The sequence below is a fragment of the Physeter macrocephalus genome, chromosome 16, assembly GCF_002837175.3.
Source record: "Physeter macrocephalus isolate SW-GA chromosome 16, ASM283717v5, whole genome shotgun sequence".
NCBI classification, from domain to species: domain Eukaryota; kingdom Metazoa; phylum Chordata; class Mammalia; order Artiodactyla; family Physeteridae; genus Physeter; species Physeter macrocephalus.
In genome coordinates, this window is record NC_041229.1 from 103,006,102 (window position 1) to 103,023,284 (window position 17,183).

At 42.5% G+C, this 17,183-nt stretch overlaps 1 protein-coding gene across 1 annotated transcript in view; it reads right to left on the bottom strand.

Annotated features, from left to right (window-relative positions):
- The window catches only part of LOC102983630 (phosphofurin acidic cluster sorting protein 1), a 95,224-nt gene extending 81,048 nt beyond the window's left edge, over positions 1-14,176 (bottom strand). The window contains exon 1 of the mRNA XM_028501201.2: positions 14,045-14,176. The gene's annotated coding sequence lies outside the window, so the exon portion shown is untranslated. The remainder of the gene's footprint in view (positions 1-14,044) is intronic.
- Positions 14,177-17,183: the final 3,007 nt, after the last annotated feature.

Here is a 17,183-nt window from a genome sequence, read left to right on the forward strand (position 1 = left end):
GTTGAGAGTCCACCTGCCGATGCAGGGGACACGGGTTCGTGCCCCGGTCTGGGAGGATCCCACATGCCGCGGAGCGGCTGGGGCCGCGAGCCATGGTTGCTGAGCCTGCGCGTCCAGAGCCTGTGCTCCGCAACGGGAGGGGCCACAGCAGTGAGAGGCCCGCGTACCGCAAAAAAAAAAAAAAAAAAAAAAAAAAAAATAGCGGGGGTAAGGGTGATAAGGAAAATAAAAAAGGAATAAGCTCAGAAATTCTTATCTTTATACAGACACTAGATATCTGCACAAAGTCTTGACAGTGGTTCCATGACATACACCTAAGGAGTTAAATCAGTGGTTCAGCTACTTTTTGCATCTGTTAACAATCTATGTTGTTTATGCCCTATAAATATGCACCAACCCCTCCCATCTATTCTCTATACTTATACCTCCCTCAAGCCAGGCATCGGACTAACTTGTTTAGACTAATCTGCATGAAAAAGATCCAAGCATAAATTTAAAATGACCCCTGAGTCTCCAGAAAGGCTCGGGGTAACCTGGGGGTCTGCAGAACACAAATGGAAAAGCTACTGTCCTATAACACTAGCCTCAAAAACGAATGATGGCTTCAAATCGTTTGAAGAAAACCTGAAAAGCCAAAATTACCAGATATAACGTGAAAATCAACATGGAAAAGTCTACCTCATCATTATCACATAAAGCATAAAAGAGAAATAAACATATTTCAATCACACATGGTCGGGTGGATGAGCCTGTACTGCTGGATCATTAACCTTCTCTGTGCCGGGGGTCCCTCTGGCAGTCCGGAGAAGCCAGCAGATCCCTGCTCAGAACAATGTTTTCGAATACATAAGATAGTATGCGTAGTTTAAAAAAGGAAACCAGTTATAATAATTAGCCCACACTACCTCCCCCACACTTCCTGTCTCCTTTCCCTGCTTTATTTTTTCTGCTTAGCGTTTGTCACTATCTAACACGCTATGCATATTTTACTTCTGTTCTCTTATTTAGTAGATGTCTTCCCAACTAGAACCTTGTTCCCATGAGGGCAGGGAAGTTTATCTATTTTGTTTACCACTCTATTTCCAAAACCTACAAAATGCCTGGTAGCTAACAGATGCCCAATAAATATATTCTGAATTAGTAAATAAACCTCTTGTCTCCTACGAGCTATTACTCTCAGAGGAATCACAGGCAGTTCTACTAGGATCTGTCATCCTTAAGCAAGATAATACACAAGATTTCATGTTTACTAACTTCTTAGTAGCCCTGGAAACCTTTTATAAAGGCAACTTCATGCCTCCACAATAAACTTAATATCTACTGACTGAGGGCGAAGAAGGGAGGTGAGGTAGAGAAGTCAAATGCCTCCAGGTTAGTCAGTGAACAAAATCCACGGGCCAGGTCTCCTGCTTATTAACTCTCCCTTCACTTTACCCTTTGCCCTCTGAAGCTTTTGTTGCATTGCCTCCCGTCTCTTTCCCACTGAAGGTATCTAGCTGCATGCTAATGATAAGAGACAACTCATTCACAACAAATAGCCACACTCTCCTTGGCAACAAGGTTCTAGGGTTTCCAGCTTCTTGCCAAGGCAACTCTTAAACAGAGGAAAAATTTTTTTAATTCATCTTATTCACAGTAAATTAAAAGGTTAACAAGAATGTAAACCCTCAGACACGACAGGCTGCCTATGCTGTTTGTCTCACAAAGTCCTAAGAGGAAGGAAGCTCAGAGCCAAGACAACTCGAAGCTCCAGAGAAATGTAATCATTTCTACCAACTGCAACGCCTTCACGCGGTAGTGTGACAACAGATTGGAAAGGCAAACCAGAAACCAGAAAAAGAAAGGTGGGGAGGGAAGATGAGGTTAACAACAAGGTCAGTTAATATGACAGAAACGGTGTCCTCAGACTGTTTCATAACTAGGCAGCAGTCAAAACCTCACTGGAAGGCAGTCTGGGCCCTTCTTGGGTGGTCACGCAAACGTCAGCCTGCTCCCCAACCTCAGCGCTGGCCCAAAAGCAGAGCTGAGGAAATGCACTTGTATCATGAGGGTTTTGAGACACTCAAGCCCATCTGCTTAAAATATAACCTCCTAAATCTCCTTAAACATCAGAATTATCCATATATGTGTATCTTCTTACATACAGGGCAAGAAAACGGGAAGAGACAGGGGTTTTTGTGGGTTTGTTTTTAATATTTCAAGTGCTAATAAGCCAGCAACAGCTGGTCAATGACAGAAAGTTCCACGGCAATGATGTGTATTAACAGGATTTCAAGTTGGAAAAAAAAGGGAGACAAAAACATTTTTCACATAGGCTTGACTCCAGCTCAATGGGAAAATATTAACCTAGAGCAACCATTATAACCAACTGCTGACTTCCTGTATTGTCCTAGTTCTGATCCTTAGAGATGTATGCTTCTTTTGAACTAGCCAGATAAAAACTGTAACACAATTTTTTAACTACTGTTGCTTTATAAACACACCTTAAAAGAAAGCGCTGAAGACACAATGATAAATAAAACCCACAAGCACAGAGAACTTATATTCAACCTTTTCTTTCAAAGTAAAGGTCTTCAAACAGTGTCGTTCCAACTTTACAACATAAGTGAGGTATTTCTCACCCCAATAAGCTTAGAAAATGTAGTATGGATGATTATATAACTGAATAAGAAAGAAATGAAAAACCCTAAAAACACAAATTATTTACATTAGTCTAAATTCAATTGACTGTTAAAGTGAAAATCAGAAACAAACTAAATATCCACCTAGTGGGATTAGTTAAATAAACTGTGTTTTGTCAATTCTATGGAATAGTACACAGCCATGAAAAAGAATGAGAGAGACCTCCAAGTATGAAATGGAAAAATCTCCAAGACACCTTTGTTACAAGAAAAGAGCAAACTGAACAACTCATAGTGATTCTGCTTATGTAAAACATTTACGTGAACCTGTACGACACATGTTGTACTTAAACACTTGGGAAAAAGATCTAGAAGAATATATGCCAAATTCTTTTTTCTTTTTTTTTTTTCCTTGCGGTACGCAGGCCTCTCACTGCTGTGGCCTCTCCCGTTGCGGAGCACAGGCTCCGGACGCGCAGGCTCAGCGGCCATGGCTCGCGGGCCCAGCCGCTCCGCGGCATGTGGGATCTTCCCGGACCGGGGCACGAACCCGTGTCCCCTGCATCGGCAGGCAGACTCTCAACCACTGCGCCACCAGGGAAGCCCTCAAATTCTTAATAATTATTTCAACTGGGGAGGGTGAGAGAAGAGGGGGAGTTTGGAGAAATTTTTCACATCATTCACATATCACTTGTATATTTAAAAAAACTTAATAACAGAAAAGGGACTAGATGATTCTATGAATTAAAGGGAAGAAAGGGAATTCCCCTGGCAGTCCAGTGGTTAGGACTCCATGCTTTCACTGCCAAGGGCCTAGGTTCAATCCCTGGTCAGGGAACTAAGGTTCCACAAGCCAAGGGGTGTGCCCCCAAAAAAGAAAAAAGAAATCCAACTAGCCTTGATGGCAAATTCCAACAGCATATCTGAAAATAACCAACAGCACTACAATTAAAAAGATACTTTGCCAACTAGAGATAGAGGACAATAGACCCAAAGGATGCTGGTACTGATTCATGAACTGGAATGCCAGCATGTCTAGGATGAGTCGGCGGGTGACTAGGAGATCTTGAAATTTAAAAGTCATCTGCCCAAGAAACAGGCAGGTAAACAAGACAAGAGAAATCCAAAGTGCTCTTAAATGCAGGCAACACAAGTTTTTTTCATCAACTTTATTGAGATATAGTCTAGGGCTTCCCTGGTGGCGCAGTGGTTGAGAGTCCGCCTGCCGATGCAGGGGACACGGGTTCGTGCCCCGGTCCGGGAAGATCCCACATGCCGCGGAGCGGCTGGGCCCGCGAGCCATGGCCACTGAGCCTGCGCGTCGGGAGCCTGCGCTCCGCAACGGGAGAGGCCACAACAGTACCACCAAAAAAAAAAAAAAAAAAAAAAAAAAAAAAAGAATTGTAAAGGGAAAGAGGAGAAGCAGATTAGTTAGGTAGCTACTGCATGATGCAGGTGGTGATGGCTTGGACAACAGGGAAAGCAAAGAAAAGAGAAGAGCTGGGGATGATTTCAAGATATCTTAAAAGTAGAATCAATAGCTCTTGCTAATGGATTAGATGTAGTAGGAATAAAAAAGAAGAATCTAGGATAATTTCTAGGTGTTCGGCTTGAGTAGCTAGGTGGATGGTAGTACCATTTACTGAGATGGGGAAAATTGGAGGAAAAAGAGGTTTGGACTTGTGGGGAGAATCAAGAGCTCTATTCTAGTCTAGTCTAGTGTATTCTGCACATCTACAAGGTGTTTTCTTTGCTCTCCCTGTAGTCCATGCCATCGCCACCAGAATGAAGTTGTGATGCTGATAAAACGTCCAAATACAGATGTCAAATAGGCACTTGGATATATGAGTTTGAAGTTAAGACGAGAAGTCAGTGCTGGATATATATTGATAGTATTAGAGAATAGCATCTGAAACTGAGAAACAGATTATACAATTGTGCTTCTGAAAATATTCTGACATATACCTCAGTGCACCTGGATCACACCAGATGAACAGGGCTCCAAGAACAATTTTACTGTGACTTGGGGGTGAGGGGTAGGGAGGGATGAATTTTGTATTTGAACGCACACAGGTAAAGACTAAAATGCTGGATTTACACAACTGTTCATGATTAAACATAAGATTTCAAAGCCATTTTGTGTTTGTGGCTGGCAGTCTTTGGACTATACCACAAGACACCTAGTGATACACCTTCATGTATCTCTTGGAGTATTTCAGGAAAAAAGTTGGACAAGTATCAGAATACACAACAATCAATTAGCAAAAATGTAACATATGGACTAGAGCCCAGGGCCTGAGGCTGTGGGGCTCACAGGAAGGCAGAGCAGCACGGCTGTTAGGACGGGACTTCAGAGCCCACCGGCCTCGGTTCACATCCCACCTGTGCTGCTCATTAACTGTGGAGGCACAGGGTCACTGCAGGGGTTAAATGATAGAATACAGGCAAGGCGCTTAAGCACAGCCCCTGGTTAAACACTAGCCCCAATATTTTCTCTCTACAGGGTCTCACTGTATAATAAGATCTACAAGACCTAAGTATCAAAAGAAAACAATATAAGTTACATATGAAAAACGCTAAATGTGGTTGCTAGGCTTGGTAGGGAAAGCACTGAAATCTGGGCTGAAGAAGATTGATACAGGAACCCCACACACTGTTGGTGGGAACGTAAAATGGTGCAGCCAGTGTGGAAAACAGTATGGGGATTCCTAAAAAAATTAAAACTAGAACTACCATATTATCCAGCAATTCTACTTCTGTGTATTTATCCAAAGAATATGAAAACATTAATTCAAAAAGCTCCATGTACCCCCATGTCCACTGCAGCATTATTTATAACAGCCAAGATATGGAAACAACCTAAGTGCCATCAATAGATGAATGGATAAAGAAGTTGTGGTATATATATATATATATATATATATATATATATACAATTCCATATTTGCAATGGAATATTATTCAGCCGTAAGAAAAGATGAGGGCTTCCCTGGTGGTGCAGTGGTTAGGAATCCGCCTGCCAATGCAGGGGGCGTGGGTTCGAGCCCTGGTCCGGGAAGATCCCACATGCCGTGGAGCAGCTGAGCCCGTGTGCCACAACTGCTGAGCCTGCACTCTAGAGCCCGTGAGCCACAGCTGCTGAGCCCACGTGCCACAACTACTGAGCCTGCGCTCTGGAGCCTGTGCTCTGCAACGGCGGGGGCCCCTGCGGTGGGAAGACCGCACACCGCAACGAAGAGTGGCTCCCACTCTCCGCAACTGGAGAGGGCCCACGCCCAGCAGCGAGGACCCAATGCAGCCAAAAATAAAATAAATTAAATTAATTAATTTTTAAAAAGAAAAAGAAGAAAAGAAGAAATCTTGCCATTTGCAACAGCATAGATGGACCTTGAGGGAATTATGCTAAGTGAAATAAGTCAGATGGAAAAAGACAAATACCGTATGATTGCCCTCATATGTGGAATATGCAAAACAAACAAAATAAATGAACAAACCAAATCAAACAAAAACAAATACGTAGATACAGAGAACAAAGTGGTGGTTACCACTGGGGAAGGGGTGGGGGTGGGGGGAAGGGTGGAATGGGTAAAGGGGGTCAACCGTACGGTGACAGATGGAAACCAAATTTTTGGTGGTGAGCACGCTGTAGTGTATACAGAAGTAGAAGTATGATGCTGTACACATAAAACTTATATAAACTTATAAACCAATGTTACCTTAATTAAAAAAAATTTTTTTAAGATACAGGAAGACCAGAAGGCTTTCAGCTTTTATTTCTTTTTAGTTTTATCTCAGGGGGAATAAATAAAGGAAAGAAGGTAAAACCAACGTGGAGAGGACAAGAACTACCATTTACTGAGAACTTGCTGAGAACTCTTGCCTGTCAGCACTTTTTTAGACAAACCTCGAGATGCAGCTCACACGCGCTATACAACTCATCCACTTAGGTGTATGATTCAGTTGTTGTCACTGCATTCACAGAACCGTGCAACTATCACCACAGTCCGTTTTAGTACCTTTTCATCATCCTCAGAAAGAAACTCCATACCCATTAGGGGTCACTCCCCATTTTCTTTCAACCCCACAAGCCCTAGGCAATCACTAATCTGCCCTGTCTCTATGGATTTTCCTATTCTGGACATTTCATATAAATACAGTCATACAGCATGTGATAGGCTTCTTTCCCTTAGCACAATGTTTTCAAAGTTCACCCATGCTGTAGAATGAATCAGTACTTCATAGTCTTTTATTGCCAAAAAATATTCTACCGTAAGGATACACCACATTTTATTCATCCACCCATCACTGATGGACAGGAGGGTTGTTTCTACTTTTTAGCTATTATGAGTAACGCTGCTATGAACCTTCATGTACAAGTTTTTGTATGGACATGTGTTTTCACTTCTTTTAGGTATCTATCCAGGAGTAGAATTGCTGGGTCTTATGGTTAAACTGTTGAATCTTTTGAGGAACTGCCAGACTTTTCCAGTCACTACAGTTAGCTCCAAGTATTCAAATGACAGTAACTAACTACCTGACTAACACCTTGGGGCACTTGAAGTTACTACCACTTCTCATACTTTAAAATTGTTTAACGATTTTTAAGTTGGTGGTAAAGAGTCTGTAGGAAAAAGTAAACACGTAGGAGACCACAGATTAAAAGGCTAGAAAAAGAGAACACTATACCTTTGTTTGCTCCTTGAAAACACTGAAAAGCTTCATGGGAAAAACTAGATACAAAAGCCAAAATTATAGTTCTTTATGAGAAATGAGAAAGAGGTGCTTAGTATCAACTAAGTGCATCCGTGTATGAGGATGAGTGTGTACGAATGGGAAAGCTACGGCCCAAGTGAAATCTTTTGCCAAATCTTGCATCCTCTTGGAGTCACGCTGGCAAGACTTTCTTCTGCATCTTACCTCCTCTCTCACTGTCCAACAGCAAATAAACATACTGTCTCTCAACCATGTCAGTCAAATAACTTTGATTCATGCTCCAAATCAGCCTCATTACCAAACAGTCAGAAAATTTAATTTTCCATAAATATTACAGCTGCCTCAGGCAGTATCACCTTGCAACAAGACTGTCCTTCTAGAGCTCCAGGGTCCAATACGGTTAGAACCACCGACCACGTGTGGTTGCTGAGCACTTAAAAGGAAGCTAGTTCGACTACGACATGACATTTAAATTGTTTATTTAACTTAAATGAATTTAAATTTAAAAACGGAAGCAGTGGAAACTCCTTTACATTGATCACACTTGCTTTAGATACAGTGGGTTAAAGAAAATACAAAATTAATTTCACCTGTTTCTTTTCCCTTTTTCATGTGGCTATGAGAAAATTTTAAAGAACAGTCTCTGTGAATATACTAAAAACCAGTGGACTGGGCTTCCCTGGTGGCGCAGTGGTTGAGAGTCCGCCTGCCGATGCAGGAGACACGGGTTCGTGCCCCGGTCCGGGAAGATCCCACATGCCGCGGAGCGGCTGCGGCTGGGCCCGTGAGCCATGGCCGCTGGGCCCGCGCGCCCGGAGCCTGTGCTCCGCAACGGGAGAGGCCACGACAGTGAGAGGCCCGCGTACCGCAAAAAAAAAAAAAAAAAAAAAAGCTGTTTTTTAAAAAAATACATGTGCAGCTCACACTGTATTTCTATTTGACAGTGACAGTTTCTCCATTTATGAAGGTACCATGAGTCAGTTATAGTACTACTGAGAAAGAAAAAAAAAAGAGAAAATCACATTTATTTCCTGTTTGTATAATAGACAGTGAGAGGCCCGCGTACCGCAAAAAAAAAAAAAAAAAAAAAAGGTGTTTTTTAAAAAAATACATGTGCAGCTCACACTGTACTTCTATTTGACAGTGACAGTTTCTCCATTTATGAAGGTACCATGAGTCAGTTATAGTACTACTGAGAAAGAAAAAAAAAGAGAAAATCACATTTATTTCCTGTTTGCATAACAGCCTTTGTGATAGACTTATTTACAAAACAAGGCCAGTAAAATTCTAAAGCTAATAAAAGAGAAAAGAGAACCATCTACTGAAGAAATTAACTTCACTAATTACAACCGACAGCCATCAGAGTATCAGAAAATATTCCATGTGAGGATGGAAAAGGAAAATGGGTTACAGAGACCAAAAGAAGTATGTGAAGGCCAGGGCTATGGTCAAGAGGACCAAGAAAGTTCCACAACAACTATCACCTAGTAAATGTTTAACAAATGTCAGGTAGAGGGACAGAAGAACAGATGGATGAATGAACAAGCAAAACTGGAAGAGAAAGCTAAAAGGAAAGGATAAGAGGAAAGAAAAAAGATTTTTTTAAAAACCTTTTTTAAAAGCCTCTACTACACAATTATAAAAGCTACTGAAAATAAGTTCAACTTATGCATTAGCACGTCACCTGTCTGGAGAAGTTTACAACCCGAGGACTAGAAACATTATATACAAAGACTTGGGAACAGAACCAACAGAAAAGAGAAGGACCACAAATAATATCTATTAGACTGAGCATTTTATGGAGTGTGCTATGAGGTAAAGGCATGCCATCAAAATCAGGAGGTGTCTGGCAGGAGCTTTGGTAGTTTATCACAGGGTCATAAAGCAATAAGGCAAGTAGTAAGTGCTTTTTGATGATTTCAAGACCATGAAGCATTAATGAGACTGAGGCAGGAGAAGGCTGCTCCCTCGACGTCCATGCTGTGAGAGGAATCAGTTACACTCTCATAAACGCGCCTGGGCACAGGCAGGAGAGCCGGCTCAGTTTAAAATGTATGGCAAGCAAAACAGACTTAATTTACTGTTACGTGTCTCCCCCTGAGAAGGAAAAAGAAATGTTGGCTTACTATGTGTGGAATTCTCAGGAGTCGTAACTGATCAAATCACTTGGTACCATTTATATAGTAAGAACTTCACAAAATGCTGCATCAGTAATTGCAATTTTATGAACAGAGCATTAACGTTGGCGGACAGTTTCCTTTAGCATTTATTAATGGCAAACAGTAGGCTCTGATGGGAACAGTTTTCACTTAGCATCAGGAACTGCCTCTGCAGAAAGCTAAGAGATGAGAACAGAGAACTAAATGTTGAACTCAACTTGTTAAGGAAAAGTAATAAGAAGAAAAAATCAGTAACTTTCTGTAGAGAATGAGAAGAAAAATCATAAATTGTTAAAAGAAGAGGGAAAAATGTTGGGCGGGGGTCAAGGTTGGGGAGAGGGGCTGGAGGACTAAAGCCAGGGGAAGACAAAGAGGGTTTAGGCTAGAGGCGGAAGGAACTGCCTTCCTGTTGCTGTATATGTGTATTATTACCGTATTAGTACACTATATGCTACGGTGCTGTAACTATGGATATATTTACTGACAGATCTGCAAGAATATTACACAATCTGCTCAAGTATGCTTTCCCTGACACATAGATGCACCCTCACAGTACTCGTCACCCTTGTCTGTCTCCTCTGCTGAGCCGTGGGCTTCATGACGGCAGGGTACAGGATATCCCCTGCATCCAGCACACATTCTGGGACATGGTTAGTTCTCACTAAATGCCAGCTAAAATACTAATGAAGGCCATGCCACCTGTGTGCTATCTCAGCTGAAGCATAATGTTATTTGTTCCAGTAACAGAGATGACACTTACGGACTGAACTGTGTCTCCTCTCCCCAACTCCCACCCCCAATTCATATGTTGAAGCCCTAACCTCCAATGTGACTGTGTTTTGAGACAGGGCCTTTAGGGAAGTAATTAAGGTTAAATGAGGTCATAAAGGTGGGGCTCTAATCCAATAGGACTGGTGTCCTTATAAGAAGAGTAGCAGATACCGAAGAGCTCTCTCTAAGTGTACACGGAAGAAAGGCCATGTGAAGGTGGCTATCTACAAGTCAGGCAGAGAGGTCTTACCAGAAACCAACTCTGACGGCACCCTGATCTTGGACTACCAGTCTCCAGAACTGCGAGAAAATAAATATCTGTTGTTTAAGCTACTCGGTCTGTGGTATTTTGTTATGGCAGCCCGAGCTGACTGATACTCAAACTAGAAAATGAATGTTCCGTTGGTCTCATTGATAGTTGTGAAGATGTACCGGGGGGAAGCTCCTCAGTAGCAGATTATGAGATGGAGCCACATGCAAGGACATCAAGGCAAGGTCAGTACTAGTCCTTCGAAGCTAAGATTAGATTTCTCATAAATGGGTAGACTAGGATAGGGCATGCAACATACCAGAGCCAGCTACTATAAGCTAGACTATTACACTTCTTGCATTTTCTGTACTCATTTCTCCATTGTCCTTAACACTCAAAACGATTCCTTGGGGACATCCCTGGTGCTCCAGTGGGAAAGACTCTGCGCTCCCAATGCAGGGGGCCCGGGTTCAACCCCTGGTCAGGGAACTAGATCCCGCATGCACGCCGCAACTAAGACCTGGCGCAGCCAAAAATAAAAATAAATAAATAGATAAATAAATAAATAAAATGAACACCCCCTATTTAAAACAAAAACAAAAACATTTCCTTGAACTCTCCAGCCTATCTCAGTTATGCCAAAGCAGAACCAAGAGATGTTTTCACCTTTGCTCATTAAAGGGAAACAGAGTATCCCTGGGGTCAAGGGGGTATGGTACTAACAATCACATAAGTAAGATTCCAAGTGGAAAGAGAAAGTCAGTGTCCCAATCACTGTAAATAGTCAACAAATATTTACCAAGCACTTACTATACAGCTGACCCTAATCTAACCACTAGGGATGCAACAGTGAACCAAACCAGCCAAAATCCTTGTCCTCACAGAGCATCCATTCTAGTTAAGAGCAGGGAGGAGACAGTAAACAACAAACGTAATATATAAGAAAATTATATAGTGTGTTAGAGGTTGACAACTGCTATGGACAAAAAGAAGCAGGAACGACGTGGGGGAAGGAGGGCTTGGGGCAGACTTCACTGGGAAGGTGACTCTTTTTTTTTTTTTTAATTTTTATTTATTTATTTTTTTATTTCTGGCTGTGTTGGGTCTTCGTTTCTGTGCGTGGGCTTTCTCTAGTTGTGGCGAGCGGGGGCCACTCTTCATTGCGGTGCGCGGGCCTCTCACTACCGCGGCCTCTCTTGTTGTGGAGCACAGGCTCCAGACGCGCAGGCTCAGTAGTTGTGGCTCATGGGCCCAGCGGCTCCACGGCATGTGGGATCTTCCCAGACCAGGGTCCGAACCCGTGTCCCTGCATTGGCAGGCAGATTCTCAACCACTGCGCCACCAGGGAAGCCCGGGAAGGTGACTCTTGAGTAAACACTTAGAAGAAGAACGAGAATGAACCATGTATCTACCGGCAGAGGCAGTGCAAACAGGCTGGTCACGTGACATTTTCAAGGAAGCGCAAGAGGCCCACTGAGAATGGAGTGACCTACGAGGAAGTGGCAGGTGGTCCGATTAGTAAGAGGGGCAGACAGCCATATCACATAGGCTCTTGTAGACCACTGGAAGGACTCTGGGTTTTACCTTGAATTAACTAAGATACTTTATCGTCTTCCCATTTCCTAAACCTGAGAGGTAATATTCCCTTAAAGAGCAGGCTGAAATTGTGGGATCTTTCTGTCTTTTGTTTTGCAGTGCAGAATTCCAGCCCCTGACAAGAAACTCAGACGAAGCCTAGAGGCAACGGCTGGAACACCAACTATATATAACCTAGAAACGTAGTTAGGCAGAACAAACACAAACACCTATTTAAATAAAACAGCTATAAACTCACCACATCCTTGGAAGATGTATAACAAACAACAATTTTGCACATAGAGAAACTGAGGTACAAAGAAAAGATTTATCCATGTTTTTAAAGTGAAATGGGAAGAAAACCACATGACTGCTCCAAATGACTGCATCCCCGAGAAAATGCTGCCTTTCTATGGAAAAAAGAAAAGCCAGGCAGAACGTGTATCTCAGAATAAGAGGAAGGGGGAAGTACTGCTTTGAGAAAACGCAAACATAAGACATTCTCACCCAGACCACTCCTTCCCACCATGCCTGTTCATGTTCCATTTCAAATAAAAGGGCTTTTGTCTATATGTAAGCTTACGAATAAACCCAAATCAGGCTCTAACCAAGAATGCTTACAGGCATGTCCTGCTGGGAAGTACACTGTAGCAGTTTACCATGGGATAATGTGAACCATTCACCCATAATGCCCACCAACCTTTCCAATACTAACTCTAATTTCTGATTATTGCGTTATTTGTGACCCAAGCTAAAAAGGTTATATTTCTGGACATGGTGCAGAGATATATGTATGGGGCGGGCGGAGAGGCACAGAAAAATTACATACTTTTAAAATCATTTTTCAAAATATGAGAAAACAACAGTATTAAAGAAAAATCTGGAGAGAAAAACCACCCAAAAAAATCCACTGTCTTAAAACAATGATTTCATTTTTGCATTATCTTCTAGTCTTTGTCCATATTCATATATATTTTAGAGAGGCAGTATGCATAAGATTTTGACCCATTATAAACATGTTCCCACATTTCTACATGTTCCCACATTTCTACGACCTTCATAATTACTAGTTTTAGTTGCTGCTTAACACTCCATTGTATTGAGGAACACTTTTCTAAACTTTGTTGGGGGAAAATTATAATGGATTTACATAATAGCATCATTGTCACCTAAAAATACATCATTCTTATCCCCCAAGAAGCTCCAAATGTGTCTAATGCAGAAGAGGAGCAGAAACACTAATGCATTGACTTGTTTATTCAATGATTGTTTACTGAGTGCCTGCTAAGTATCTGGCACTAATCCAGGCCCTGGGGATAGAGCAGTGAACAAAATATGCAAAAATCCCTGACTAGTGGGAGAGAAAGACAATAAATAACAGGGGCTTCCCTGGTGGCGCAGTGGTTGAGAGTCCGCCTGCCGATGCAGGGGACGCGGGTTCGCGCCCCGGTCCGGGAAGATCCCACATGCCGCGGAGCGGCTGGGCCCGTGAGCCATGGCCGCTGAGCCTGCGCGTCCGGAGCCTGTGCCCCGCAACGGGAGAGGCCACAACAGTGAGAGGCCCGAGGACCAAAAAAAAAAAAAAAAAAAAAGATAACAGGCAAACAGGCAGAGAAATTCTTAGAGAAAGCTGCGTTCTCAGGCTACAGAGTGAATGATCAAGACAGAACAAAGCAAACTCCCAGCCTCCTCACTCCCATACATCACAAACACGGCTGCTCCTCACCAGTACATTCAACACAGCCTTCTGACAGCACTAAACCCAGGACCCAGCTTCCTCTGGATCAGGGGTCAGCAAACTTTTTCTATAAAGGGCTAGACAGTAAATATCTGGGGCTTCACAGGTCATGGGGTGTCTGTTGCAATCACTCAACTCTGCCTCTGCAGGGCGAGAGCAGCTGTAAGACAATGTGTGCACAAATGGATGAGGCTGTGTGCCCGAAAACTTTACTCACCAACACTGGCTGACAGTAGGACTCGGTCTGCTGACCCTGTTCTATACTGCTCGACACGACCACTCAAACACTGTTAACCAGAAACAGAGGGAAGAGACACCTGCTGTCTGCAATGCAACAATTCCATTGACTTTTCCTCCACAATGACTCATATCTGCCATTTCCTTTCCACTTCCATTGCCGCAGCCCTAAACCAGACTTGTAACCCATCACTTACCCACATTTCCCTGCTTTTACACATACTGTTCCCTCAACCTGAATTCTCTTCCTCCCACTATTAAATCTTCTCTCTGTGAAGTCCAGCTCAACTGACTATAAGTAGTTAATATTAAGGACTTAATTATTTTAGGCGGGATAAAGGTATCGCTGTTATATACTCTTAAAACGTAAATCATTTTAGGAGGGATAAAGGTATTGCTGTTATATACTCTTAAAACGTGTCCTTACCTCTTAGAGATATATGTTGAAATTGTTATAGAAGAAATCCTACGACACCTGGGATTTGCTTCAATTATCTGGGAGTGAAAGTCGGGGTAGGAGGTAGGGATACAGATGAAAACAACCAGCTGATAATGAAGCTGGGTGATGAGGTCACGGGGATTCATTACACATTTTCTCTACTTTGGCATATTTTTGAAATTAGAAAAGGTACTAACAAACATGGAAAAGGGAAGGGCTGGAGAGAACCTTGAGGTATTATATTGGAAATGAAGGTGTTAGTTTGAACTCCCGGGTCTTTTACAGTTTTAAAAAAAACATATGGTTTCTCTATAGAAATAGAGAGTGTGTGTGTGTTTTTGGTGGTGGGGGGGGGGGGGCGGGTATGTGCTATAGATACATACTTACATTTCCAGGCTATGTTTTCGTTTTTCTTTTTTAATAAATTTATTTATTTTATTTATTTATTTTTGGCTGCATTGGGTCTTTGTTGCTGCACGCGGGCTTTCTCTAGTTGCGACGAGTGGGGGCTACTCTTTGTTGCGGTGCGCGGGCTTCTCGTTGCAGTGGTTTCTCTTGTTGCGGAGCACGGGCTCTAGGTGCGCGGGCTTCAGTAGTTTAGCACGCAGGCTCAGTAGTTGTGGCTCACGGGCTCTAGAGTGCAGGCTCAGTAGTTGTGGCGCATGGGCTTAGTTGCTCCACGGCATGTGGGATCTTCCCAGACCAGGGCTCTAACCCATGTCCCCTGCATTGGCAGGCGGATTCTTAACCACTGCGTCACCAGGGAAGCCCCAGGCTCTGTTTTCTGAGAGCACCTAGAAGTAATGACATCCTATAACAATGAGCACAACAAACCTCCAATCTTGGCTTCTAAATACCATCCTCCACTAAAAGAACCAGGACTCTTTAGAGAAATGGCTGATTCCAGGGCCAGGGCAGAGAAAACACAAGATAAGCCTGGAACACCTTCTTCTAGAAAATCAGAAGTGTTCAAAGAATGCAAAGAACATATAAAAGGGAAACAGCTTGGAAGAGCTCTCACTGACCAAATCTGGAGTACTCTGAGCATCAAAATAAATAATAACACTGGTAAATTACAACACAATGAATAAATCACAAATCTGTAAGTCCATACTGAAAGGAGCGAGGGAGGAAGGGAGGAAGGAGATGATAAAGGCTCATCTTTACAATAGAACAATTTATAAATGTGGAAGGAATAATGGAAACAAAAAAAAATCACCATTTGGCAAACACATAGTGCTTGCTGATTTAGGGAAGACACTAATGCTGGTAAGTTCGAAGTGTGATGGGGAACAGAATATTGACATAATCTCAAACTGTCTCCACACAAAATACTCATCAGTTACAAAAAGAAAAGCAATGAGTTTACACTGCAGAAAAGTAGAGATACGTCGCAGACACCAACGTGACCAGATGATCAAGGTTAACGTCACAGGTAATGGGACTGGTTAACACCATGTGTTCCTTGATGCGACGTACTGAGAACATCACAGCATCATTTCTGTGATATTTTTGGCAAGAAATCACAACCTGGTCACAAGGAAATATTAATAGATTCAGCTTGTAGATCATCCTACTGAACATACAACGAGCTGAGGACATGAATGACAGGAAAAGACTAAGAGGTTATCCCAGGTTGGAGGGCACGAAAAGACATGACAGGGGACTTCCCTGGTGGCGCAGTGGGTAAGACTCCGTGCTCCTAATGCAGGGGGCCTGGGTTCAATCGCTGGTCAGGGAACTAGATCCCACATGCATGCCGCAACTAAGAGTTCGCATGCCACAACTAAGGAGCCGGCGAGCTGCAACTAAGGAGCCCGCCTGCCACAACCAAGACCCGGAGCAACCAAATAAATAAATTAAATTAAATATTAAAAAAGAAAAAAGGAAAGACATGACAACTAAATCCAACGCATGCTCCTTGGTGGGATCCTGGAGCAAAACCAAAAGGAGGTATTGCTGGGCAGCTGGCAAAATGTGATTGGGGTCTATGGATTGGAGAAAAGGGTTTTATCAATGCTAATTACCTGACTTAGAGGGCGTGTACTAGTTATTTAGGAGTGCACTTGATTCGGGGGAATATTTGGGGGTGGTAGGGCATCATGTACATAACTTGGTCTCAAATGGCTCAGAAAAACTAATTTAGAGAAAGCTAGCATAGTAGAATAAATGTGGAAAAATGTAATAAGTTTGGGAACATGGGTGAGGTGAGAGGGATGTGGGAGTTCCTCCCAGTCACAGGCTGGAAGAAAATAATATACGTCAGAGAGAGACACACACACACACACACACACACACAGTCCAGATGGTGTCTTCCAAAACATTATCTCATCAGAGGGAGCTTCTCTGACCACTGCGTTTAATATAGCACACACACACACACACACACACACACAGTCACATGCACAGACCTACATCTGAGAGGACTTATCTGTAATATATAAAGAACTGCTACAAATAAATTATCAAAAGACAAACATACCGATTTATAAAACAGGCAAGACTTGAACAGATACTTCACAAAGGAAGATATCCAAATGGCCAATGAGCAGGTATTCAATGTCATTAGTAATTAGGGAAATGCAAATTAAAACCACAATGAGTGAACGTTTCATACCCATTCACACGGCTAAAATTAAAAAGACTGACAAAATTAAATGTTGGTGGAAATGTGGAGCAA